Raw genomic sequence first — 26792 nt, forward strand, 5'->3', positions numbered from 1 at the left:
AAGCAACAGATTCTATGAAACGCTGGTAAAGGGGGAGTGCATTACAGACAGGAGGCACCACCTGTGTGATCAAAGGCAGGAGGTGGATTGTTGTGTATGAGGAACAAGTCAACAGTCACCTCTAGCTTTTCCTTCCTTTATGGCTAAACTTGACAAAGACACCTACAAATTAGTGCATCTGCTTCCTCTCCTCTCGTTCTCTTTCAAAACCCTCTGCAATCTGGCTTCTCACTTTACTATTCGCCTGAAACTTTTCTTTCCAAAGTCACCAGGGATTTCCTAATTGCCAAATATAATGGCCTTTTCTCAATCCTTACCCTCCTTGATCTTTCTCCAGCATTTGAAACGGCTGATCATCCTTTCTTTCTGAGTATTCTTTCTTCCTGGGCAGGTAGGTGGTGCAGGGGATAGGATGCTGGTCTTTGAGTCAGGAAGACTGACTTCAAATTTGGCCTAAGACACTTACAAATTGTGACCCTGGGCAAGTCGCTTAACCTTCTTTGCCTCAGTTTCCTCATCTGTAAAATGAGCTGGAGAAGGAAATGGCAAATTACTCCAATGTCTTTGTCAAGAAAACCCCAAATGGGGTCATGAGTATATTATCCAGAGATAAATCCCACTCTAAGCCATAGTATGAACAGAATTCTTGATACTCTACCTTTGCCTGACATGTTCAAGAAAGGATCTTTGGGGGTCTCTTCTTCCTTTACTCCTGGTGGCTCTTTTTTTGTCAATATAAAAATGAGTTTTATTTTTAACCTTCATAATGAATGTATATATTTTAAGCACTGATAAATTGTTTTAATAGTTAACAAAAAATTAATATCTACCTGTCTTTTCCTGCACTATACACTATGTTTATGAGTATATGACACAAAATTTGAAAGTACATTGTAAGTAACAACTCTGTGAATAACCATATATTTCTGACAAATGTTGCGTTTCTCTTAATTCTTAAAGAAGATATACTGTGAATATCCTATCCCTTGGAAAAAATAATATGTGTACAGATATTTTCTTCTATCTTAAGAATACTTTTAAATTATAAATGCTGGAGAAGAAAATTATAAATGCTGGAGATGATGTGGAAAATTGCTACACTAATGCAAACTGATCCAACCATTCTGGAGAGCAGTTTGGAACTATACCCAAAGGGTTATAAAAATGTGCCTACCCTTTGACCCAGCAATACCGCTTCTAGGATTGTATCCCAAAGACATCATAAAAATGGGAAAAGGATCCACATGTACAAAAACATTTATAGTAGCTCTTTTCATGGTGGCCAAGAATTGGAAGTTGAGGGGATACCCATCAATTGGGGAAAGGATGAACAAGTTGTGGTATATGAATGTAATGGAATACTACCATACTATAAGAAATGATGAGCAGGCAGACTTCAGAAAAACCTGCAAAGATTTATATGAATTGATGCTGAGTGAAATGAGCAGAAACAAGAGAACATTGTACACAGTAACAGCCACATTGTGTGATGACTAACTGATAGACTTGGATTTTCTAAGCAACGTAGGGCTCTAAGACAACACCAAAAGACTCATGATAGAAAATACTATCCACATCTAGAGAAAGAACTAAGGTGTCTGAATGCAAATCAAAACATACTATTTTCTCTCTCTCTTTTTTTTTCATTTTTTCTTTCTCATGGTTCCTCCCATTCATTCTAATTCTTCTTTACAACATGACTAATGTGAAAATATGTTGAATAAGAATCTATATGTAGAGCCTTTATCAGATTGCACACTGTCTTGGGGAGGGGGTAAAACAGGGAGGTGGAGAAAATTTAAAACTCAAAAGCTTATGGAAGTGAGAGTTGAGATCTAAAATTAAGTAAATTAATTTTTTTAAAAACAGAATGCTTTTGCTACAAGAAGATCAATCATGCTTTATAATGGGGCATCAGAAAATCATACACCACCAAGAGAAGGCAATCTAATTTCACTTATGTCCCACTTAAAAGATAGATTGATTCAGCAAGAGGGTGAGTAACATAACAAGACACCAGTATAGATTTTTATTTATTTTTCCACTCTTTTTGGTTGTGAAAGAAAAAGTTATGATGAATATTTTTATTCTAAACAGTATACTTTTTCCTACTTCCTAATAAAAGAAGGGTGATGTAATAATGAAAGGCTAGGGTTTGTGTTGATTTTAGTAAAGCACTTCTATCAGCAACACCATTGAATTATACATAAATTATATGTATGCGTGTATAATAATTGAATTATATATAAACATGTTAGGGAAACAAGTTTTGTACCACCCCCAAAATTTAATTAAAGGGAAGGGCATGAAATTTCAGGAGTCTATTAAGAACTACCAAGACAAAAGAGAGTGGCTTCCTTCTACTAACCAGAACCAGAAACAATGGGAGTGGAGGTTGCAAAGAAGCAAACTGAGGTAAGGAAAGGCTTCCTAACAATTAGAGTTATCTAACAGTGGAATGGACTGACTCTGAGAACAACTGGGTCCCCCTCGCTGGACATCTTCTAGCATAAACTGGATGTCCACTTAAAGGGTATATTACAAAAGAAATCCCTTTGCATTTGGGGTTTGAGCTAGAAGAACTTAGAGGTCTTTTCCAACTCTGATATCTTGTGTAATAACAGGAGCTGAACAGATAAATCAGTTTCTTTTTCCTGATCCAGATACACTCAAGTAAAATTATCACTAGCTTGCATTTCTTTTTTGTAGCTTACATTAAAATATTAAGCACTCTCCTTTAAATAAGGAGAATCAACATTTCTTTGAAATTGCATAGCAAATATTATTGCACAGACCAGAATAGGAGAGATTACAAATTTGTATGACCAGAATATTTACCAGTAATGCAGAAAGGGTGTTTTTGTGGCTGTTTGGTTGTTTTTCAGTTGTGTCTGACTCTTCTTGACCCCCTCTTGGGGTTTTCTTGGCAAAGATACAGAAGTGGTTTGCCATTTCCTTCTCCAGCTCATTTTACAAATGAGGAAACTGAAGCAAACAGGGTTTCATGACTTGCTCAGGGTCACACAGCTAATGTCTGAAGCCAGATGTGAACTCAGGAAGATGAGTCTTCCTGACTCTAGGGCTATCCACCATACCACCTAGATGCTCACAGTGCCTGAAAGTATCATAATGCAGATATTTCTTCTTCAGTCAACTCAGTTAGAACTAGGTCCCTCAAGCATTGCCTCATCTGAGTCATCTATCCTCCCTAACCATTACCCCATAGACACATTTTTTTTTCCTATCCTTGTCAGAGACTCCATCATTAGTATCAAGTTTCCTCAACTTAATATTTAGCAATTTCTTCAGATCACCATCCCATTACCTAATGGGATGATTTCCATCCACACACCAGGAACTTCCATGCTGTATATCCTTCATAAAAGTTTCCGCTCATGGTCCATCATCTGTTTGATGGCTGTTTCTTGAGATACATCCCTCCCTCCCTGTCTGTCTTGGATGCATGTTCCTCAATCTGTTCCAGTTTTACTGTTGAACTGATATAAATAACTCACTTTTAGTTCACAAGTATCTTTTTTTATATTCTTTCTTATTAGGATTGAGGTGACTGAAACCATTGAAGTTTCTCACATTAATGTTTAGACACAAAGACTTTTTATTTTTCAACTTTTCCATTCTACCTTACTGATGGGCTTCTTCATTAAACTGAGCTGCTTTGCTGCTATATAGAGAGATATCATTTTTCTCCGGTCCTATATTTTCTCCCTTCAGTGATTTTGGCAAGGAAAGAACATCTTTCTTTGGAGATTCTTGAGAAAAGCAGACATAATTGTCTTTCTTGGGTCAATTTTTCAAATGGATCTATGTAGAGATATCACACAGATTCTTCATGTCTATGATGACAGTCCCTCAGTCAAGCCTCACCAGCATCTCTCCGCCCCACTGACCCTACACCTGAACTTCTCTCCTTTAACCTTGTTTTGGAAAGATTTGGATAAGTCTCTCCCATGGGGTTTAAGCTCTGGACTGTCCTGTTCACTCCTTTGGTTCCACCATCTCTACCCTTCTCATTGCTTGACATTGGCCACCCAGTCACAGGCGATGGAAGGAAGTCCCATGGGATGAGGAAGAGGTAATGAGAAAGAGGCTCAATTTTTAATTCTAATATTGGAGGCTAACGTTCATTCTTCTCTGTGTATGAGTGTGTAAAATTGGCCAGGTGTCTGTAAGGGTAATGTCTCCACACAGAGGACTTCTTCATCTATGTGTTCAAAAATAGATTCTGTCTCTCCCCAGAGGTTACAAAGTATATAAGAGCAAACCCAACCCAACTACAACAGATCTGTAGGTTCTGCTCAAAGCAATTTCCTTCAAAAGCAGAATGATATAATGTAAAGAGTGCTGGCTCTGATGTCTTCCTCCTGGGATTGTTCCCAATTTATCTTGTACGTATCTTGTTTTTGCATAATTATTTGTATGTTGTCTCTGTAGGAACTCAAGGACACCAACTACTACTAGAGTAAGGTTCCTCTTTGACAAAAACTTCTAGGAAAATGAGAAAGATGTAAAGTAGAAATTAGATTTAGACCAACATCTAATGCCACATGTCATAATAAATTCCAAATGGAAACATGATCTAAATAAAAGTTATATCATATAAAAGATTAAGAGAAGAAATGAAAGAAAAACCTTTAACAACTATGGCTAGGGGAAGAAATTTTACTTAAACAAGGGTTAGCAATGATAATAAAAGATAATATTAACCATTTCATTTATATAAAATTGAAAAGCTGCACAAGCAAAATAAAATGCAGTCAGAATTAGAAGGGAAACAATTGATATGAAAAAAATCTTCACAGCAAATTCCTCTGATAAAGGTTGCTATCCAAGATATATCCAATCTAATCCAACTCAATAAAAATTTATTAAGAGCCTGTTATGGACTAGGCACTATACAAAGTGCTAGGGATACAAGGACTAAAACGACAGTCCCTGCTTTCCCTAACAGGGAGAAACAATACATAAAAGGAGGAAGGAAAGTTGGGGGACAATAAGCAGTACTAGGGGGGAGGCATCTTGTTCCATGGAGTTAAAACCAGGCAGAGCAGCAGGTGAAAAGTAGAGATATATAAAGAATGTATATATCCATATGTTATGTGTGTGGGAGGGGATGTGTGTATGTGTAAGTAAGGTCCAGAATTCTCCCAGCTAGGGAACTCTGTACCTTCTCCCATAACTGTAAGGATATTCTTTTGATACCAAAGGAAGAGGCCAAGTATCTCTAGAGTGATTATAAATAGTAGTTTAAGCAACTATTATAAATACTTACAAACAGGGGCAATCTGAGGTGGCTGTCAGACAGTTCAGTGGATCCCCACACAAATTCCTGTAGAAATATATATACATATGTACATACATATATACATACATATATGTGTGTGTTTATACATACATGCTAGATATAATGTGTGTGTGCATATATATACATATATACATACATACATATATATATAAAACAGGCAAAAGCAAGAGGAGCTAGAAAGTCATCACTGCTCATGGGTGGATATTTTTGGTTTTCTACTTAGTAATGAGCTTGGGAGTTAAAAAGCCAATGGTTATGCCCAAACATAAGTCTGTGCATGGATCAGGTACCGGTGACATATAGGTCACAATATTCTTGTTTTGGCTTTCATAGGTCATAGTATTTTAAGTTATGACTTAATATCTTAAATATAATTGAGTATCTAAGTTGTGACTGTAAACAGGTCACCATGTTCAGGCTTCCACCTTTCACAGAGTTTAAGTTTTTATGACTTCACTTATCACTGTACTTTATGACTTTTTCTCAGTCAGGACCCTATATATGTATATATCTTATTTATATTCATATATGAATAAGATTCATTTCCCAAAAGAAAAGTGGCCAAAGGAACTATCTTTGGAACTCAAAATTAAAAAAAAAATATTGTTAAAACTGTTTTACATGTAATTTGGGAAATTGTTAATGAAATAAATAAAAAATATTTTTAAAAAATAAAGAGAAGTGACTAAAGCAAATCAAGACAACAACAATAAAAGCCCCAGGCCTTGGATACCATTCCCTTCATGTAGGATTTGAGTGAACGAGTGATTTGGAACTAGAGAAGCAGAGTCTCCTTCAGAGCCACCCTAGGAATAAGACCTACTCCAGAATGTCCAAGAGAAGATATTTTCAGGGACCAAATGACTAAATAGGACATCTGGGAATCAAGATAGGAGGTGATGATTAAATGGACATTGGGAGTGGGTTACTGGGATACAAGGAGACTTGGTGTTATTTAATATTGATGATCATCATTGTATTGCTTTGGCCATTAATTCTATGACATTTATGTTGAGTTTTCTTGGTTACCTTCATAATATGTAAATCTACCTTCCTAAAATTAGTCCATTGTGAACCCTCTAAGTAGTTTGATGGGTAGCCTGACTTACCCAATTCTGATTATGAATATATGAAAAACATTATAGATTAAACTTATAAATAAATAATCCATGGGATGAGTGGGTGTATTGCCAAAGCAAAATTCACAGCACCAAGGGTGACTATGAATATGGTGGTGTAGTTCTGAATCACAAAGTGTAATAGACTCTTCATATAGAAGGCAGAAGAAAAACATTTATTCAGACACCAGAAAACCAAATCTCAACATTAGAAAGCCAAATCCATCATAGTAACCAAGAAGTCAATACACATTATCACTGCAGGGGACAAAGTCTTCCCGCTCCTCCCCCGCTTCCCACAAACAAACACTCATGAGCCGAGATGTGCCTTCTTGCCTGTGTCCTCTCCTCCCTCCATCCTAACTGCTCTTACCAACTTCCTCCCAGTTTTGCTCCACCCTTCCTGTTCCACCTGTTCAGCAAACTCCTCCCACCACATGTGACTTAGGCTTCCATGTGATTTAAGCAAGTCAGTGGACCTATTAATGAATGGGAAAGATCTTCCCATTTAAATTACCATTACAGTGGGCTGGCCCCTCCTCCATGAATCAAAAGGGGGAATTGTGGGAATTGATTGAACTACACTGACTTCATTTTGTGATTCAATTCTGAATCTAGATCAGTTCCTATTCTATTCAATTATAGGTCCAATCCAGAGGTGGGGAACCTGTGGCCTCAAGGCCACATATGGTGCTCTCCATCCTCAAGTGTAGCCCTTTCACTGAACCCAAACTTCACAGAACAAATTTCTTTATTGAAAGGATTTTTTCCGTGAAGTTTGGATTCAGTCAAAGGGCCACATTTGAGGACTGAAAGCACCATGTGTGGCCTTGAGGCCACAGATTCCACACCTCTGCTAGTCCAGTTTCCATCTTGTGAGAAAACTTTATTTAATTGTGGGAAAAACCTTATTTCATTGTTTGAACCTAGCCCTGCATGTCTGGAAAGCTGGACCACCTCTACCTGCTTAGAGACTCTTAACTAAGGACAGCTTATATTGACCAGAAACCCAGTCATATCGAAAGACTGATGCAAAGAGTTTTTCCACAATCATACATCTTAAGCAACCCGTAGTCTTATCCAAAAACTGGCCCTGTACTGGTCAATCAGGTATTGCTTCCATGTTCCTTTGATTGAATACAGACACTTGTTGGGGGAAGGAGGAGACACCTCTCTTTCTGATTTCAGGGAATTGTACTTGTTCATTCTGTCCCTCCTAACCTGAAAAGTCTCTCATCTTTCCTCCAATTAGAAATCAGATTAGCTAATTTTGTATCCTAGTTAATTAACTGGTCTTATTTGATTAATTGTTTTTAATACATAAAAATCTGTCTCACTCTGTATTCAGGGTTTTTGGACTGACTGGGGAGTCCATTAACCCATTTATTATATCTCTTTTGTTAATAAATTCTATAACTCAGACTATTTCCTCAGTTCTTATTTATTATTCCACCACACTCAGGCTCCTCTCCCCTCTGATTGGAAAGGCTAGAGGGTGGGGCACTAAACTGTTTTCAAAGCCTTCCTTTACAAAGGGCAGAAATTGGATTTCTGCTCACTCTACTTTGTATCTCTAGTTCTGTCTGGTTTCACCTCCATGGAAGTACAGACCCCTTGGCCAGGTACCCAGAAGAATCCCCCACCATCCCTGCTTTCCCTTTGCTTCTGAATGTCTTTCCCCATAAGATTGTAAGCTTCTTGGGAGCGGGATCTGCCATTTTTTTTCTTATTTGCATCCCTGGCACTTAGTACAATGCCTGGCACACAGTAGACACTTAATCAATGTTTATTGAGTTAAGTTGAAAAAGTTATCAATAACTTTATGAGAAAATGCTCCAAATCACTACTACTAAGAGAAATGCAAACTAAAATAACTCTGAGGTTTTACCTGATTCCAAACAGTTTGGCAAAGGAAACAAAAGAGGAACATAACTACTGCTGGAGAACATGTGGGAGTGGAGCTATAAATTGGTACAACCATTCTGAAAACAATTGAAAGCTATAAACATCACCAAGCTAGATATATATATTTACTTAGCAGCCCAGAGATGCTATTATTAGGTATGTACCCAAATGAGGTCAAGGACAGGAGAAAAGGATCCATGTGTAGAAGCATATTTATAACAGCACTTTCTGTTGTAGCAAAGAACAGGAAACAACTGAGGAATAGATAAAGTGAGAAAAATAAAACTTTATTGTACCAAAAGAAATTCCTAATAACAGGGTCAGAGAAACCTGGAAAGACTTGTATAAAGTGACACAGGATAAAGTATGCAGAAGCAGAAGAATTTACTTGAAAACCACAATCACAATGTGAAGGGAAACAATTTTTAAGACCTTAGAATTGTAAATAATCATGATTTCAGAAGATTGTAGATGAAGCATAATTCTCATATTCCCAATTTGCAGAGAGGTGATAGACTCAAGCAATGGTCTCCAGAGTGAATTCTAAAACATCAGAGGGGCTGTCAATTGCTTCCCAGGAGTCCCAAGACCTCATCCCTAAGCTATTTGATCAACCAGTCAGAGGGTAGGAAAATAGGTAGTATTCTTCCTCCCATAGCATTAGCCAAACATGGGGGTCCTCTGGGATTTTCTTTTGAATTGGGAGATAGAATTTTTTACATTACTTAGCATCTTTGCTTTGGTTCAATCTAGGTTTTGCTTTCCTTCCTCTTCCAATTAGTCTGTTTTTCCTATATGTGCTAAATTTCTCTAATCTCTCTTTCTGTCCCTTATATCAGCAGGATTTTGAATCCTTTCCTAAAATTTTTAGGGGTTTTTGTTATGTTTTGTTTCTTCAAACAGGGCAAATTTCCCAAATCTTGCCATGTTTAAAAGTTTGGGCAGCAGAATTTGTTTTCTTGATATCTGAAGTCCAAGAATTGTTCAATTGTATTGTTGCGGTTTCATGGTATGTTATGGGGGTCATCTCAAAAGAATTCACAGACTCACACCACCTTCAACCCAAGCAAAGGGATTTATTGAGGGTTATGCCCTTCTGTGGGCTGGGCTCCTTAGAGGAACCAGCAATTTCAGTAAGACAAGACAGACCATTTTATAGTGTAATGATACTGATTACGCAACAGAAAGTATGAATATTAAAAAGGCAGGAGGGGTTTGTCAAGGGACAAGCTAATAGAAGAGGAGTCCTAGCCTCAGTGGAACTGTGCATGTGATTACCTACAATGCATACGGAAAAACCCTTTTGGGAGGGCATGCATATATGATAATGATATTATAATAAACCTCTCTATGTCATAACTTCACTTAAAGGACAGTTTTTGCTATTAACTGCACAGGTGACTATTTAGTCCCTTGTATTGTTTTGGGGTCCACATCCTGCTAAGGCATCCTAGTGGTACTGACTTTTGTGGTCCTGTATGAGATTTAGAAGGATGTGGCTATGGTTGTGTGTATGAACACACCTACTGCTTCTGTGACAATATGAGAAATGGGCCTGGAAGCAGTGGCTTGCTAGAGGCAGTAGCTAGGCTTCCATCACATTGACCCACCTGCTGTTCCAGTGGGGCACGAGTTCATGGACATACTTGCTATTCTAGTGAGGCAGTGATGCATATATGAAGAAGGATATTGAGTGGAGGGGCAGTGGCTTGTTAGGGGCGGTGGCTTTATTGAGTCTAAGGGCAGAGGCTGACTAGGGGCAGTGGGCCTGCTATTCAGTGAGGCAAAAAAAGACTATTTTATGGAGAACTGAACAGGGCAGGCAATCACATGGTGGCCAGAAGAAGCAATACAAGGACACTCTCAAGGTCTCTCTCAAGAACTTTGGATTTGACTGTGTAACATGGGAGGCACTGGTGCAGGACCTCTCAGCATGATATGCCCACATCAGAAAGGGAGCTGTGCTCTTTGAGCAAAGCAGAATTGAGACAGCACAAAGTAAATGCAGGATGTGCAAATTGGGGATATCCACCCCAAATATTCACATGGACTATCTGTGCCCAACCTGTGATAGAGCATTCCGAGCTCATATTGGTCTGATCAGCCACAGTTGGACACACTGAAATTTCACTTTATCGTAGTGATGTCATTTTGGTCCTCTTTGAAGACACAGGACAACAACCAACCATGACTGAGTCTGAGGGTGGTGGTCCTCTAGCCTTGAAAAAAAAAACTGAAGCTGGCAGTAGAAAGGCTTATTATTACACCAATAAAAGCTTATTATCATAAGAAAATGAAAATTTTCTTGACATACTATACTTCAGAAAAATATGTGGTTTCTTATTATAAGCACTCAGAATAATAGATTTAGAGCTGTGATTTAGGACCTCAAAGGCCTTCCAGTCTAACCAGATTTTTTATATTAATTACATTAATTTTTAAAAATTTTATTCACTTTAAAATTGAGGAAACTGAAGCCCACAGAAGTTCAGTGACTGCTCAAGAATTTGACCTGAGGTCATGTGACTCCAAATCCTTCATTCTTTTCATTATTCTAAGATACTTTTCAAATGATTTGTCCTAGGTCATGAAGATATCAAGTAAGAGAGACAGAATTTGAAACCAAGGTCCTCTGACTCCAAAAGTAGCATTCATTCTACTGAACTACTCCTCTCACCAATGTAGAGTAAGTAGCTTACAATTTCTCCATGCCTTAGACAGTTTCATGAGTTGCTGTACCCAAAAAATAATTTATCACTTAGCAGGTGATCGTGACTTTGGGCTGTTATTCATTCATTGTTTTTTGACTGTGTTTGACTCTTTGTGACCCCATATGGGATTTTCTTAGCAAAGATACTGGAGTGGTTTGCCATTTCCTTCTCCAGCTCATTTTACAGATGAGGAAACTGAGGCAAATGGGGTTAAGTGACTTGCCCAAAGTCACACAGCTAGAAAGGGTCTGGGACCAGATTTGAACTCAGGTCCTCCTGACTCCAGGTCTAGTAATCTATCCACCACACCACCCACCTGAGTTGGGGCACGCTTTTATAAACACGAAGACAGGGTGTGGGAACTCCATAAAACTTTGAATTGGATATTTATGATTATATGTTTGGGCGTGATCAAAGCTCTAGGCATCCCCTGCTATTGGAAGTCTGGTCCTTTGTTAAAAAAAAACCAACAACAATAACAACTTAAATTTGGGAGTGTCTAAGAACTGTGCATCAAATGCATTGTTGAGACTCTGTGTATGTATGACCTTGGGAGAGGCAATTAAGAATTCTGTGTAATGGACTACCGTATCCTTTCCAAATCACAAGAAAGTTGTCCAGAATCCAAAGCACCCTTGTTTGACTAAAAATATCAGAGGAATGGATCAGCAAAGTTTTCAGGCAAAGTGACAGGACACAGGGAATTTCTCCTGACTGGTGCATTGAAGAGCAGCTGTCTCTTTATGGCTCGGTGTACTTCCTATTGTCAAAGCTGGTTGTCAGTTCTTTGACATTTTCTTGCACTGTACAGCAAACAGATTGGGGAAGGAGATTTCTCTCCCTTATTCCCAACCAAACAGCAATGACAGGTTGCCTCAGAAGCACATGATATGTAAGTGGAGCTCAGCTGAAACATCACGATCTGCAAGGATCTCCCTTAATGTTAATGACATTTCTCTAAAACCACCTCCATTTTATCCTGTCTATATATTGTGTTTGTACATAGTTGTTTGTGTGTTGTCAAGTTGTCTGCCTGTTGTCTCTCCCATTAGACTGAGCTACTTGAGAGGAGTAGCTTTGTTTTGCCTCTCTTTGTATCTCTAGTACCTGGCACATAATATGCCCTCTGATTTGACCTTTAGGTGATGAGTCTCTCCAAATTTAGCTAGCCTGGGAAGACAATTCCTTATCAGGCACTTCAAGCTTACTAGGATCAGACAGAGCTTACACTCCATTGGCAGAACCCCTGGGATGATTTCCACACTACAATAAGACGTATTTTTGAGATATAAAACGCTAGAAGATGATTCTATCATACCAGAGAACTGATTTTTATTCTTTGAGTTCCATTCTGTTTTTCTCATATTTAAAATGAAAGGATGGGATTGGATGATTCTAAAGTCCTTTCTAGCTCTAGAATTCCACAAGTCTGTGGATGATTGTTGTATGCTTTCTTTCCTTCTTTTATTTTCTCTTTTTCTGGACGTGGTTGAATTTTATTTTTACTTATTTAAAACAAAAATTTACCAAAAACTCCAACTTTTAACTTTTCCTTTTTTAATACATATTTAAATACAAAGCATTTGTAAATACAAAGTATTCATTCTGTAATCAAAGTAATATAAATTAACACAAATAATACAGATTCAAACTTTAGAATCATAGAGGCATAAGTCCATTTGTATAAAGTCAAATTTGACTCTGTGCTGTGAATATTAGCAAGGAATTGACGATGGGAAAGTCATGGAGGAAAACCTTTTGTAGGTTTTGGGGAAAGAATGGGGAAGAAAGAATGAGGATTTTTTTTCCCATCCTTCTAGTTGAATGGTGCTGTGTACAGGCTTCTGACCACACAGAAACATGAGCCTCATAAAAAAAATTGGAGTGTTTGGCCCAGGGTACACAAAGAGGGTGGGGTAGCTTAGCACCAGGGACAATAGAACAATTTTGTCATGGTTTTCTCTGGCTCCTCGAGAGTTGGCCTTTCTAAAGTGCTGATTTTCAGTGCATAGAAAGAGTTTTTCTTGGCTACTGGGAGTATGACTGTGACTAAATGACTATCTGGGAGCAATCAGACATAAACTCAGCTACCCTGAAAAATTTGGGGAGTAGAGGAATTCTTCTCTCTATGGCTAGAAGTACATGAGAGGATAGGAACCCCTCGGAGATTTATTTAGACTTTTATAATTTAAGAAATGCTTATGTCAACACAAGGGAAAAAATGCCAACACAGTTTTTGTTAAAACAGAGATTTCTGGTACAATTTTGCATTGAGATACTATAGGATTTAAGCCAGACCTGCACAACTTGTGATGGGCTTACAGCCCTTGGCTGCTTGTGGCCCGCCAAAAGATTTTCTCTATATACAAAGGATGTTTTCCTCTAAGTTTTTTAAGGGGGCCTCCTGAAATCTTTTGGCATACCTCAAGCAGCCTTGGGCTGCAGGTTGCACAGACCTGATTTAGACTGAAAAAAAATAGCACTCAGTGGAAATCCACCATACAAAACAAAACACAGTAAGTTTAGCTGTTGAGGATTATTTCTAAAACACCAAACTATTTTCCTCTTATTTTATAATTTTTGAAGAAAAGTTCAAATTCAGTAAACAGAAAATTGATGTATCTTTCTGGATCAAAATTTTGTTATAAAAGGAACAAGGATATCAATTCTTCACATCCAGTTATTGACCATAGATAACAAATTCAAAGGTATTTTGAAAATATTCTATATTGTTTATCAAAAGAAAAATAAATGTTAGAAATGTTAATGAATCTCTTGATAAACTGTAGTTCTTGAAGGCTAGGGAGAAGTTTTAAAAATAGATGTCTTTCTTAGCCTGAAGACTTCTGCTTTTAACTTCTTGAACATCCTAACATAATTTGACACCACAAATCTAGAAACTAGCACTGAAAGGGCTTCAGTTTTGGTCCTAACTTTGAAAAAATGACCACAACTACATTCCAACAGATATTTTTGGACTAGTTTGAACAGTTTCTGAAAAACTTCAAATCTAATTCTAAATTTGCTTATTTTCAAGCTAATTTCCCAAAGAGGGTACAATGACAAAAATATACACACTGTTTAAATATGACAAATTTGTCAAGATTTCTGCCCTTGGGATTAATTTTGGGGAGAAAGAATTACTAGATCATTTTTGCTTATGATCAACAAACGTTTTTAAAACCACCACAAAATATCTATTATAAAAATATCTATTATAAAAATGATCTTAGCTGTATACCATTCTAGCTTTCTGACAGAGGGGTAATTTAACAAAAGTGCAAAATGAGAACAGGACATATATGTAGATTTGTTTTGCTTTACTATGCTTGTTTGTTAGTCAACAAACATTTATTAAGTGCTTACTGTATTCCAGAGGCAGCTAGGTGGCATAGTGGATAGAGTACTATACTAGCCTGGAGTCAGCAAGATTCATCATCCTGCATTCAAGATCTGGCCTTAGACAGCTGTGTGACCCTGGGCAAGTCACAACCCTGTTTGCCTCAGTTTCCTCATCTGTAAAATGAGCTGGAGAACAAAATGGCAAATCATTCTAGTATCTTTGCCAAGAAAACCCCAAATGGGATTACAAAGAGTTGGACACAACTGAAAAAGACTGAACAACAACAAACTGAAACATGTAAGAACAAAATCCATTCCTCAATAGAGAAATGTTCAACAGGTATGAAGAGTTCTCAAAAGAATTACAAATTATTATATGATATAATGCATATGAAAGAGTTAAAAACATTGTCAATATTAAGAAAAACAAGCCAGAGGTGTCATTTCACATGTGCTAAATTGGCAAAGATGACAAAAGCTAAAATTAGTGAATGCTAGCATGTTTGTGGAAAAGGAGGCACACTAGTGTATTTTTGGTGAAGTTGTGAATCAGTACAACCATTCTGAAAAGCAACTTAGAATTACGCAAATAAAGTGACTAAAATATTTATACCTTAAGGGTGACCCAGAAATTCCACAACTAGTCATCTATCCCAAGGAGTCATTGATAAGAAGAAAGCCCACATGTGCACTAAATACTTATAATAGCACTTTTTGTGGCATCATGGAACTAAAAAAATCAAAGCAGAAACCTATCAATTAAAGAAAGGCTAAACAAATTGAAGTACATGAATGTGATGAAATATTACTATGGTGTAAGAAACAAAGAATATGATGATAGAAAGAAGCATGGAGCCATATGAACTAATGCAGAGTGAAGTAAGCAAAGCCAAGAAAAAACAGTATACACAATAGCTATAATAATGTAAATGGAAAGAACCACTACACAGCAACTGAAAATTAATGTTGCAGAATTACAAGCATGGCCCTAAAGAAGAGATATGAAAAGACACTTTTTTCCACTCTGCAGAAGTAAGAGATCCATTGCATGTATTTCCAGGCTTTTTCAATGTATTTTACTTTGCTGGTTTTTCTCTTCTTTTTCTTTAAAGTGTACTGTTCATTATATAGGATGGATAGGGGGAGACATACTAGGAGAAACTCAGGCAATATAAAAACAAAATGTCAATACATTTTTAAAGAATGAAGGTAGGAAAATTGAAAAGAGGGAAGAGTTTTGGAGAAAAGATAATGAGTTCAGCTTTGGATGTGTTGAGTTTAAAATGTCTACAGGATGGAGATGGAACTAAGATGATGGAATGATGGGAAGCAGTATGGTAAGTTTCCCTCCACAAACTCCTCTAGATCTAGAAAAATTGATCAGATCAAATCCTGATAGGGAAATCCAGAAAAAGGCACAATTAGTCATTTGTCAAAGAGACAATCAGGGAAATCTACAGACACTTGGAACTGGGTCCTAGAGTAGAACTGAGGCAGGAATCCTAGACCAAAAGAGAACCTACAATTCTGCCACTCTGAACCAATAGAGCTTTCCAGTTGGCTGACAGATGTGAAGTCTAGAAGCAATCTCCTCTTGCACAGACTCAAGTCCTGTGGAGATAAAACCACAGGAACAACAAACAGACTTTGCCCTAGATCAGATCACTTTGGGAATACTGAAAGCTTTCATGTCCTTGCAACCTGTCCCTGAGATCCTGGAATAACACAATAGTCAATGCCCCAAGAAATCAGTCACAAGACTAACCCAGACCTTTTCTCCAGAAGTGCCATAGAGTCCACCCCTAATATCAAGTCCAAAGTCAGAAAGAATGGGAAAACAAAAAAGAATCCTAACATAATGAGCCACCATGGTGGCAGAGATGCTTAAGATGCAAACACAGAAAAAGAAAACTGAAAAAAAGTCTTTTGATTTGGCAATTAAGAGATCATTCATGGAAAGGCAAGTTAGTCCAGGGACAAGAGGTCTCCACTCTGATCTGCCAAGACCTCAGGGGTCTGGGAGCATGGGCTGATCATAGAGAGGCCTGGGTGAAATCCCTCCAGAGTTCTGAAGACACCTGCAGACACTGAGTGCAGCCCTCCTGGTGCAACAAATCCATGGAGCTCTGGTCAGAAAGAAGTGGTACCCTTGGCATGGACCAGCTCTTTTTCCATTCATTCTCAGAGCCTAGCCCTTTGTGCAGTCATGTCCAACTCTTTGTGACCCCATTTGGAGGTTTCTTGGTAAAGATGGTAGGGTGGTTTCCATTTCCTTCTCCAGCTCATTTTATAGATGAAGAAACTGAGGCAAACTGAAAGTCACACAGTTAGTAAGTGTCTGAGGCCAGATTTGAACTCAGAAAGATGAGTCTTCCTGACTCCAGGCCAGGCACTCTATCTTCTGCACCACCTAGCTGCCCTTCCCACCCCTACACACAATCCACTGGTGTACTAAAATGTGTGTGTACTTATGCATATGAATATTTGTATGCATGTATGTATGCACACAGGAGAATTAATAACTAAGGTGAATTTATATTTATCACAAAGATAACATGTACCCATCATTATATCTCCTGATTACTGTATGTCTGAATACTTACTACTTTTTGACTTGGATCTACAAAGAACATCAAGCCCTCAATTATTATGGAAGGACTGAGGAGGGTGTCTCTTTGTTCTTAATAGGGTAGACTTTCTTCATTTCCATTTTGACTCATGTCTTTAAAAAATGATCTTCAGGTCTGGTTCAGATAGCTTGGACTAGCTTGAACTGAATGTACAATGATGTTTCTACTTCTCAAGATAGTAGAGGAGCTGGCATTAGAATGTGACGTGTGATTTCATTAGAATATAATGGGAGGTGGGACTGAAAGTCACATGTGTTTGGATGATTAGGGAATTTGGGGAAGCATTAATATGGATGAGCCAAGGAGTGCATCTTTGCTCACCAGGAAGAAGTAAGGAGAGTCAAAGTCAAAAGACTTCAAATTACTCTTATCTCATTAAGTCCCATAATCTATAGTTTTGCTCCAATCTAGTCACACAGAGATGGTCACTCTGCATATCTCAGCATTATCTATATGTTCTAATTTCTTTTTTTAAATTTTTTTATTATTTTATTTGTTTCAGTGTTCTACAGTCACTTCCATAAAACTTAGATGCTTACCCTCTCCTTCCCCCTCCTTCCCCACTCTCTCCACCCTCCCTCCCTGAGATGGTATACAATTTTATACAGGTTCTACACATACATTCCTATTAAATACACTTTCACCTTAGTCATGTTGCATAGAAGAATTGAAATGAATGGGAGAAATTATAAAACAAACCAAAACATAATACAACAGAAAATGATCTGCTACACTCTGCAATTGAATTCCACAGTTCTCCCTCTGGATGTGGAAGGCATTTTGCCTTAAGAAACCACTGGAAATTTTTTAAGTCCTTGCATTACAATGAAGTTCTAAGTCTACCAGAAAAGATCCTTGCACTCTGTGGTTGTTGCTGTGTATAGAGTTCTCCTGGTTCTGCTCCTTTCACTCAGCATCAGTTCATAGAAGTCTTTCCAGGCCTCTCTGAAGTCTTCCTGTTCATCAATTTTTTAAAAATTAAATTTATTTATTTATTTTAAGTTTTCAACATTCATTTCCACAAAATTTTGAGTTCCAAATTTTCTTCCCATCTCTCCCCTCCCACAACCCCAAAATGCCAATCATTCTAATTACCCCTACCACCAATCTGCTCTCCCTTTTAACATCCCTCCCTTCCTTTATCCCCATCTTCTCTTTTGTCCCGTAGAGCAAGAGAAATTTCTATATCCCATTACCTGTATTTCTTATTTCCCAGTTATATGCAAGAACAATACTCAACAGTTGTTCCTAAAACTTTGAGTTCCAACTTCTCTTCCTTCCTCCCTCCCCACCCATCCCTATTGGAAAGGGAAGCAATTCCTTATGGGCTATATATATGTGTAGTTTTGCAAATGACTTCCATAATAGTCATGTTGTGTAAGACTAACTATATTTCCCTCCAACCTATCTGGCACCCCATTTCTTCTATTCTCTCTTCTGACCTTGTCCCTCCTCCCATTGCCCTCCCTTCCATCATCCCCCCTACCCTGCTTATTTCCTTCTCCCCCACTTTCCTGTATTGTAAGATAGGTTTTCATACCAAAATGAGTGTGTATTTTATTCCTTCCCTGACTCAAATGTCATGAAAGTAAGCTTCACATTTTCCTTCTCACTTCTCCCCTTTCTCCCTCCATTGAAAAGTCTTTTTCTTGCCTCTTTTACAAGAAATAATTTGCCCCATTCCATTTTTCCCTTTCCCCTCCCAATATATTCCTCTCTCATGCCTTAATTTTATTTTTTTAGATATGATCCCTTCCTATTCGACTCACCCTGTGATCTCTGTCTCTCTCTCTCTCTATGTGTGTGTGTGTGTGTGTGTGTGTGTGTGTGTGTGTGTGTGTGTGTGTGTGTGTGTGTGTGTGTAATCCCACCAACTACCCAGATGCTATTTTCTCCTCGATCTGGTAACTCTAGAACTTGACTAAAGTATTCCTAGGAGTTTCTCTTTTTGGATCTCTTTCAGGAGGTGATCTGTGGATTCTTTCAATATTTATTTTGCCCCCTGGTTCTAGAATGTCAGGGCAGTTTTCCTTGATAATTTCATGAAAGATGATGTCTAGGCTCTTTTTTTGATCATGACTTTCAGGTAGTCCCATAATTTTTAAATTATCTCTCCTGGATCTATTTTCCAGGTCAGTTGTTTTTCCAATGAGATATTTCACATTAGCTTCCATTTTTTCATTCTTTTGGTTTTATTTTGTGATTTCTTGGTTTCTCATAAAGTCATTAGCCTCCATCTGTTCCATTTTAATTTTTAAAGAACTATTTTCTTCAGTGAGCTTTTGAATCTCCTTTTCCATTTGGCTAATTCTGCTTTTGAAAGCATTCTTCTCCTCATTGTCTTTTTGAATCTCTTTTTCCAATTGAGTTAGCCTATTTTTAAAGATGTTATTTTCTTCAGTATTTTTTGGGGTCTCCTTTAGCAAATTGTTGACCTGCTTTTCATGATTTTCTTGCATCTCTCTCATTTCTCTTCTCAGTTTTTCCTCCACCTTTCTTACTTGATTTTCAAAATCCTTTTGGAGCTCTTCCATGGCCTGAGACCATTGAATATTTATTTTGGATGTTTGGGATACAGAAGGCTTGACTTTTATATCTTTCCCTGATGGTAAGCATTGTTCTTCCTCATCTTAAAGGATGGGAGAAGATATCTGTTCACCAAGAAAGTAACCTTCTATCGTCTTATTTTTTCCCCTTTTTTGGGCATTTTCCCAACCAGTTACTTGACTTTTGGGTCCTTTGTCAAGAGTCAGGTATACTCTGGGGATCTGTAAGATCTCAGTTCCTGCAAAGTGGCACAATCAAGCACGTGCAATGGTCTGGGAGCAAAAGAAACTTTTGTGCCCAAAATCTGTGAGTAGTAGAGCTTCTTCTCCACAGCCACCTTGCCTCCAGTTCTGCCAAGCCAGCTTTGGGGGCTGAGATTCAGAAAAGTTGCTCAATTCCACCAGAAACATTAGGTGGAGGCAGGGCAACCACACAGGATGAGGTAAGGATCAGCTGCTCAGCTCCCCCAGAGCTTTAAGATCCAACAATGAATGTGGGCTGCTGTGGGAGCTAATGCTGCCAGATGTGGCCTCTACCGCCACCACCTGAGGCTGGAGTTATGAAAAGACCCTGCTCCCTTTTTGGCCAGCTGAAAAAACCTTGTCACTGACCTTTGGTGCCTGTGGATTGAGAGATCTGCACACCAACGCTACCGGGGTGGGGATTCCACCCCCAAGGCCTGCTCATGTCCTCCTCCCAGAGCTGAGCTGTGCAGTCAAGGCTGAGCTGGGCTCTGATCTGTGCCTGGTGCAACAGACCTTTCCCGTTGGCCTTTCAGGTCACCCTAGGTCGGAAATCTCCTCCATTCCATTGTTCTGTGGCTTCCGTTGCTCTAGAATTTGTCGAGAGTCTTTCTCTACAGGTATTTTATGGGCTGTGGGGGAAGAGTTAGTGTATGTGCATCTTTCTGCTCTGCCCCTTATATTCTAATTTCTTTTGACATTCCTGTTGGCTGCATGGAAGATCCCATGATAGCTAGAGTGGCTAGGAATTTGCATTTCATTTTCCATAATCTATGTATGTCATATATTTAGGGCTATTGTTAGTTATATTCTCAAATTACAGCACTTATTTTGATGGTCTGAATATTCATTATTGAACTAGAAGTTTCCTTGATTCACTAATATTTAATCATCCTCATCAAATACATCTCAAACAGAGAGACAAATAGATAGATAGACAGACAGATAGAGAGCATTGGTAACTTTGGAGATGACAGTTTCAATCGAATAATAAGGTCAGAAGCTAGATGGAAGAAAGTTTAGAAAAAGATCTTAGCTATGAAAGACAGGAGAATGACAGATAATGACAATGGTTGGATCAGGTGAGAGTTGTTATTTTTTTAAAGATGTAGGAAGACAAGGATGTGATTTTAGGCAAAGTAGAAAAAGAACCAGTAGATAGGGAGATATTGAAGAATGTGGATGATAGGATAGTGGAGAAGAAAAACAAGGATGAAATGAGCTGAAGGGTGCTATTGGAGGATTTGCCTTAGCAAGGAGAAGGGGTACCTCTTTGTGTGAGACTGGAATGAAAGAAGAGATAGTGGCAGGAGGCATCTGGGTGAAGTGAGATGAGAAGAAGAGAAGGAGCTTTTGGCAAATGGTTTCAATATTATCAGTGAAATATGAAACAAGGATCTTAGCTGAGAGGGCAGACGGAGTAACAGAAAGTCTGAAGGAGAGCTGAAAAGGTTTGGGAAAGGTGCTGTGGTAAGTGGGAGAGTTTATCAGCTTGTGTTTTTTTTTTTCTTTTTTTTTTTTAATGTGAGGAGGGAAGAAAGGGGAACTAGCAATAGTATTGCCAAAAAAAAGAAAGAAAAGGTCAATGAAACATCTTTTTTAAATGCATAGAAGATAACAGAGGGATGTAGATAAGTGGGACAGCTTTGGTACTTATATGCTGAATTTGTCATAGACTTTTTTAAAAATATGCAAACTGTATTTAATAGAGATTCATGGTTTAACATACCTACACAATCCTTTGTTCTGTTCTTTGCATGTGGAACTGCTCTTTCTTTTGGTGTTTGTTAAATTCAGAAAAAAAAATATAAATTAAAAAATAAAGAAAAATCTTTCCCCTGCCATTTAAAAAAATCCCCTCCTTTTCCATTTTTTAGACATGTGGAGCTCAAGTTCAGGTTCAGTGGGATTCAGGTAGAGTGACTGAAAGTTCCCTCCATCCCCATTCTACCTACTTTGCCTCTGACTTAAACTGATTTTTTTTCCCTATCCTAATTCTCAGTTTCATGATTCTCTCCTCATCCATACCTCTTAATATTTTCATATTGTACCATCTTATACTCTGAGAAAGAGAAGGGAATTTGGCCTACAGTTTAGCTCAGTTCCTATGTAGCACAGACACAAGTTCCTGATCCAGTCTTCCTTGAGCTTGAGTTGCAAGCATCCTCATTTCTCTCTAGGTTGGTTGGCCAGCTGTAACATCTAGTCTGGAGTCCTGGTTCTGAGGTTGTCATAGCTCTATGATTCTAGGTCTAGAGGGAATTCTACAACCTATACCTGAAACAGAGAAGGTCAAAATGAATCAGAACAAACAAAAACCCCAGGCTCATTTTTTGGGGCCATGGGTATCTAAAAAGGGAAAGAGAAAAAAAGTAGCCCTTTGGTTCAATTCATGGTGCCTGTATTGTGAAGGAACTTTCACCCTCTCTGGGCTCCAGACAAGAAAAAAAGAGAACAATTGTCCCTGTCTCAAAGTTTTGAAAGAGGCAGCTTATTTCCATTGCAGCCAATGGAAAGAGGGTACTTCTATTCATGTGCTAGGGAAATATGAGATGTTTTCTCACAGAAGCAAGGTGCCTCCATGTTGGACAATCTAGTTGTGCTCGGATAAACCAATTAGCCCAAATTCATTCATTCTATATGACCCTGTTACATAGAAATAGTGTTACATTTGAACAATGAAAGGGCCTCTTGAATGTACTTCTTTAACTTCTAGAAGAGTTGTGTGCCAATCCTATTGTCACTTCCCTCTATCCACTTTCTTTTTCTCTAGAATAGATTTTCCTTGGATTGGGAGTCTCTAGACTCTAAGAATCTAAGACCCTAAGGGGCTCTAAAGAGGGAGCTGGGTGGTACAGTGGATAGAACACTGGACCTAGAGTCAGGAAGGCCTGAGTTCAAATCCAACCTCTTACTAGCTGTGTGACCCTGAGCAAGTCACTTAACCTCTGCTTATCTTAATCTACTAGAGAAGGAAATGGCAAACCATTCCAGTATCCTTACCAAAATACTCAATGGACTCTATGGTCACGTGAGTTGAACATGACTGAACAACAACAACATCTCTAAATCTCTTCTGCTGGAAGGTCCCAGGGGCATTAAGAGTATAAAGGACTACACCATGTCAATATGCCTACTCTGGATGAGAGAGAATGGGAGATAGATTGTTGATGGAAGGTGAAACCTGAAAAAAGTTCAAGATCATAAAAAGAAAAGCATTTTGTACCGAGGACTTTCCTGCATCTTAGCATCCAGAACTTAGGTTGCTTTCAAATAAAGAGCTGAGCAGCTTTACAATATGCAGAAAAATGGAAATGAAATCACCTGAAACTCTGAAACCATTTTCAGCATCCTTTGAAGTTGGAAGGGAGAGGACCAAGGAAGTATTTAATATCTTTAGGAATTTGGCATAGGGCTGTAAGGGCTAAATTCTAAACTACAATGATACAAGTGGGACAATAAACCTCTAAGCTCTTCATCCTTTAATGCTTCAATGTGAGGCTAACAATCCTTTATAGTATCTATAATATCTTATCACCTTTTCATACTTACAAAGGGGTTGCTGCAACAAGAGCAATAACCTGCTTTCTGAGTAACACTGAGCATCTTTGCTTAGCTCTTTCAATCAATGAGTTCTGTTGCTAGGAGAATGCTCTGAAAGGAAGACCACTAGTCTGGATGGATGCTGAATATTTCTTTCTGCTTTAATTTCACCTTCTACCTTGGGTGGTTTTTATTGACATATTCATAGAGAGTTTTCTACTGTTTTGTATTAAATGCATGGCAACTTCTATAGCACATGTAGCATTTTAAAAATTTATTTAACCTCTTAAATTTGCAAACTTTTTTTATGTACCTGAAAATGATCCTTTGAATAGTCTCCTAAATCTTGACTGTTTTGTTTGTGTCCTAGCCAGTGCTACTGTTTAGTACAAAATGCTACTTCTAGAGAGCCATGCATGACTGGTACCCATTGGAGGCTATGGTTGTTTGATTCATGACATGACTTGGTGAAAAATGCAATGAATTTAGAGTCACAAGGCTATTTTTGAACACGAACTCTTTCATTTGCTAAATGTGTGATCTTGAACAGATCATGTAACTGTCCTATGCCTCAGTTTCATCAACTGTAATAGCCCAAACTTCCAAGTTTACATATTTGTTTTAAAAAAAGGCCTTGTTTAAAACCATGAAGTACTATATACAAGAAAAAGAAAAAAATTTGCCCTCAAACTTTCACCTTTCAGTCTTAGTTCTCTCTCCTGGGGGTCACAAGAACACAGCTAATTCCCCTTCCACATGATAGCCTTTCCAATAGTAGAAGTATGTCATATATGATGTGGATTTGAGTTCCTTCACCAACCTGATTTTTTTCCTAAATGCGCTCAAGCTTAATACTTAACATGTCATTATACTATTTAATACTTAATATAGCTTTATATATATTATATATACTTTAATAATTAATAAAGCTTTATAAGTATGAATCATCACTGTTATAGCATGAGCTAGACATATTCCTGCCTTCATTGAGCTTATACTTCAGCAAACAGGGATAAACACTAATACACATTTCAACAGGATAAGAACATCAGTGAAGTACATACAAAATACGTGGAGGGTAGGGATGGGAAGAAGGTTACTGATAGGGACAATAAAGGAGAAGAGACACTAGTATCTAGACGGAATCATATAGAAGATGAACCTCAAGTTGAGATTTGAAGGAAATTAGAGATTTGAAGAGGCAAAAGTAAGGAGGGAGTAGATGCCACGAAAGGGGAACAATTCAAAGGCACAGAGATGGAAGATGGAATGTTGTGTTAGGAGAAGCAAGAATGTCAGTTTTTCTAGTCTAAAGAATGTGAGAGGGAGAGTAATATAAAATAAGTTTGAAAAAGTAGGTTGGGATCAGATTGTAAAGAATGTAATTTTAATTGTAATTAAACTGTACATTTAAAATGTAATTGTAAAGAATGTTTGAATGTAAAACAAAGGATTTTGTATTTGATTCAGGGAGCCACTGAAGTTTACTAAGTGGGGGCAGAGTGGAATGACATAGATCTATGCTTTAGAAAAACCACTTTGGCAGTTATGTGAAGGATGAACTAGAGAAGCAAGAGGGTATAGTTGCAGGAATAATCTATTGAATAGAGTTGGAAGAAACAATTCAATTTGGGTCCAGGATTTATTTATGTTATCTAATCTCAATTGGATTCTTAGAGCTATTACAGTCAAAGGCTATTAAAATCCTTTTCTTTTCTCCACCAGTTTTCCACAAAACCCCCTCCCTCTACTTTTTTTGTTGAGGACCTCACATTTTATTGAGACAATCGAGGCTATTTGCCGGGAACTCTCTCTTTTATCTTTCTCTACTTCTCAAAACTCTTTAATACCATCTCTCATTCTTTCTTCCTTTACTCCAGTTTCTGATGAAGAGGTGATCCTTTTCATCATGAAAGCCAACCCTTCTGCGCATGTCCCAATCATCCTGTCTACTCTCATCTTTCCCAGCACATTGTCCCAACAATCATCTTTTCCCCTCTAATCTTCGGTCTCCCCCAATCTATTGGTTCTTTCAGTGTTGCTTATAAAAAGCCTATGTATCCACGATCCTAGGGGGAAATAATTTGAATTATCATTCTATATCTCTTTTCTTTTTTTTCTACACAATTCCTAGAAAGGGCTGGTTACATTCCTTGCTTCCACTTCTCAACTTGGCTTTTGATCTCATCACCTAACTGAAATTACTCTCTCCATAATTACCAATGATCCCTTAACTGATGAATCTGATAGTCTTATTTTAATCGGCATTCTTAATTTCTCTGATACATTTGACACTGTTGCCTTGCTCAATACTCTCTGGGTTTTCATTATACTGCTTTCTCTCTCTTTCTCTCTCTCTCCTCTTCTTTTTTCCCTCTCTTCTCTTCTCTCTCCTCCTCTTACCTTCTGACTTCTACTTTCTAGTCTCTTCTGGGGTTCACCATTAATCACATCCCCCCACAAAAAATCCCATGGGGCTCCTCTAATTTGAGGAGTCAGTGCTGTTTAGGTTTAGGTATTCCTCACCAGCAGTTGCCACCATCGATGAAAAACAGGTCCCATCCCATCCATAGTTTATATGTATTTACTCTCCATGTGGACATGTTGTCTCTCCCAAAAGAACAGAAGCTCCTTGAGAGCAAGGATTCTCTTGCTTTTCTACTTTTACGCCCAGGTTCAGCCCTGTGCGTTGTACTTAGTACTTCAGTTTTTCCCCATTTCCTCACTCATTCCTTCATTATGTCTCTCCCTTCCTCCTTAATTCCCTCTTTCCTTCCTTCCTAAGCTGTTGCATTTGCTCTGGCACCTTAAGTCCTCTTCTCATGACACTTGATCAGAAGGCAGAAGTCATTGCCTCGGAGTTCCGACTTGTTCCTACCCAAGGCGCCCATTCTCTCCTTCTTTACGAGACTTTCAAAGACAGGAACCTCTTCCCCACGCCCACCCCTCTATTTGCAGTCTGGATCGATTCCCATTCCCTCCGATTTCCTCCATCGATACATCCATCGGGCGGTCGTTGGGTGGCAGGGGGAGAGCTCAAAGAGGAAATGCCCCTCCTTCCAGGAGCTTCCACTCTATTCCAAGAGACCACACGCGCGTGTACGAGGATAAACAAACAGAAACAAACGGGATCGTGTCTACACCGGCGGCCAGGAGGAATCCAGGGAGGCTTCCCCTAGGAGATGCAGCTGGGGCCCAGCCTGGAAGGGAGCGCACTGCGGGCGCCTGGGACACGCTCCGACATCCTGGGCTGACGTAGTGGGGTCCAGGACGTCTCGCTCAAAACTTCCCCTAAATGTTCAATAAAAAGAATGAAGATCTAGAACGAAGCCATTTTGGACTCTGCCCGTTCCCGTAGCCCAAGATTGGGACGGAGTCTCCATCTCTCATCCTCGCTCTCTTCTCCCTCCTCTCGGGACCAAACAGACAAC

At 38.5% G+C, this 26792-nt stretch overlaps 1 long non-coding RNA gene across 1 annotated transcript; it reads right to left on the bottom strand.

The window, feature by feature from the left end:
• Window positions 1-17491: 17491 nt before the first annotated feature.
• LOC140525978 (uncharacterized) lies at window positions 17492-26781 on the bottom strand. Its single transcript, XR_011974179.1, has 2 exons — window positions 25888-26781; window positions 17492-17985 (listed from the first exon to the last, which is right to left on the bottom strand). It is a non-coding gene; the product is annotated as an uncharacterized lncRNA (long non-coding RNA).
• Between the last annotated feature and the right edge of the window lie 11 nt (window positions 26782-26792).

The sequence above is a fragment of the Notamacropus eugenii genome, chromosome 2, assembly GCF_028372415.1.
Source record: "Notamacropus eugenii isolate mMacEug1 chromosome 2, mMacEug1.pri_v2, whole genome shotgun sequence".
NCBI lineage: Eukaryota > Metazoa > Chordata > Mammalia > Diprotodontia > Macropodidae > Notamacropus > Notamacropus eugenii.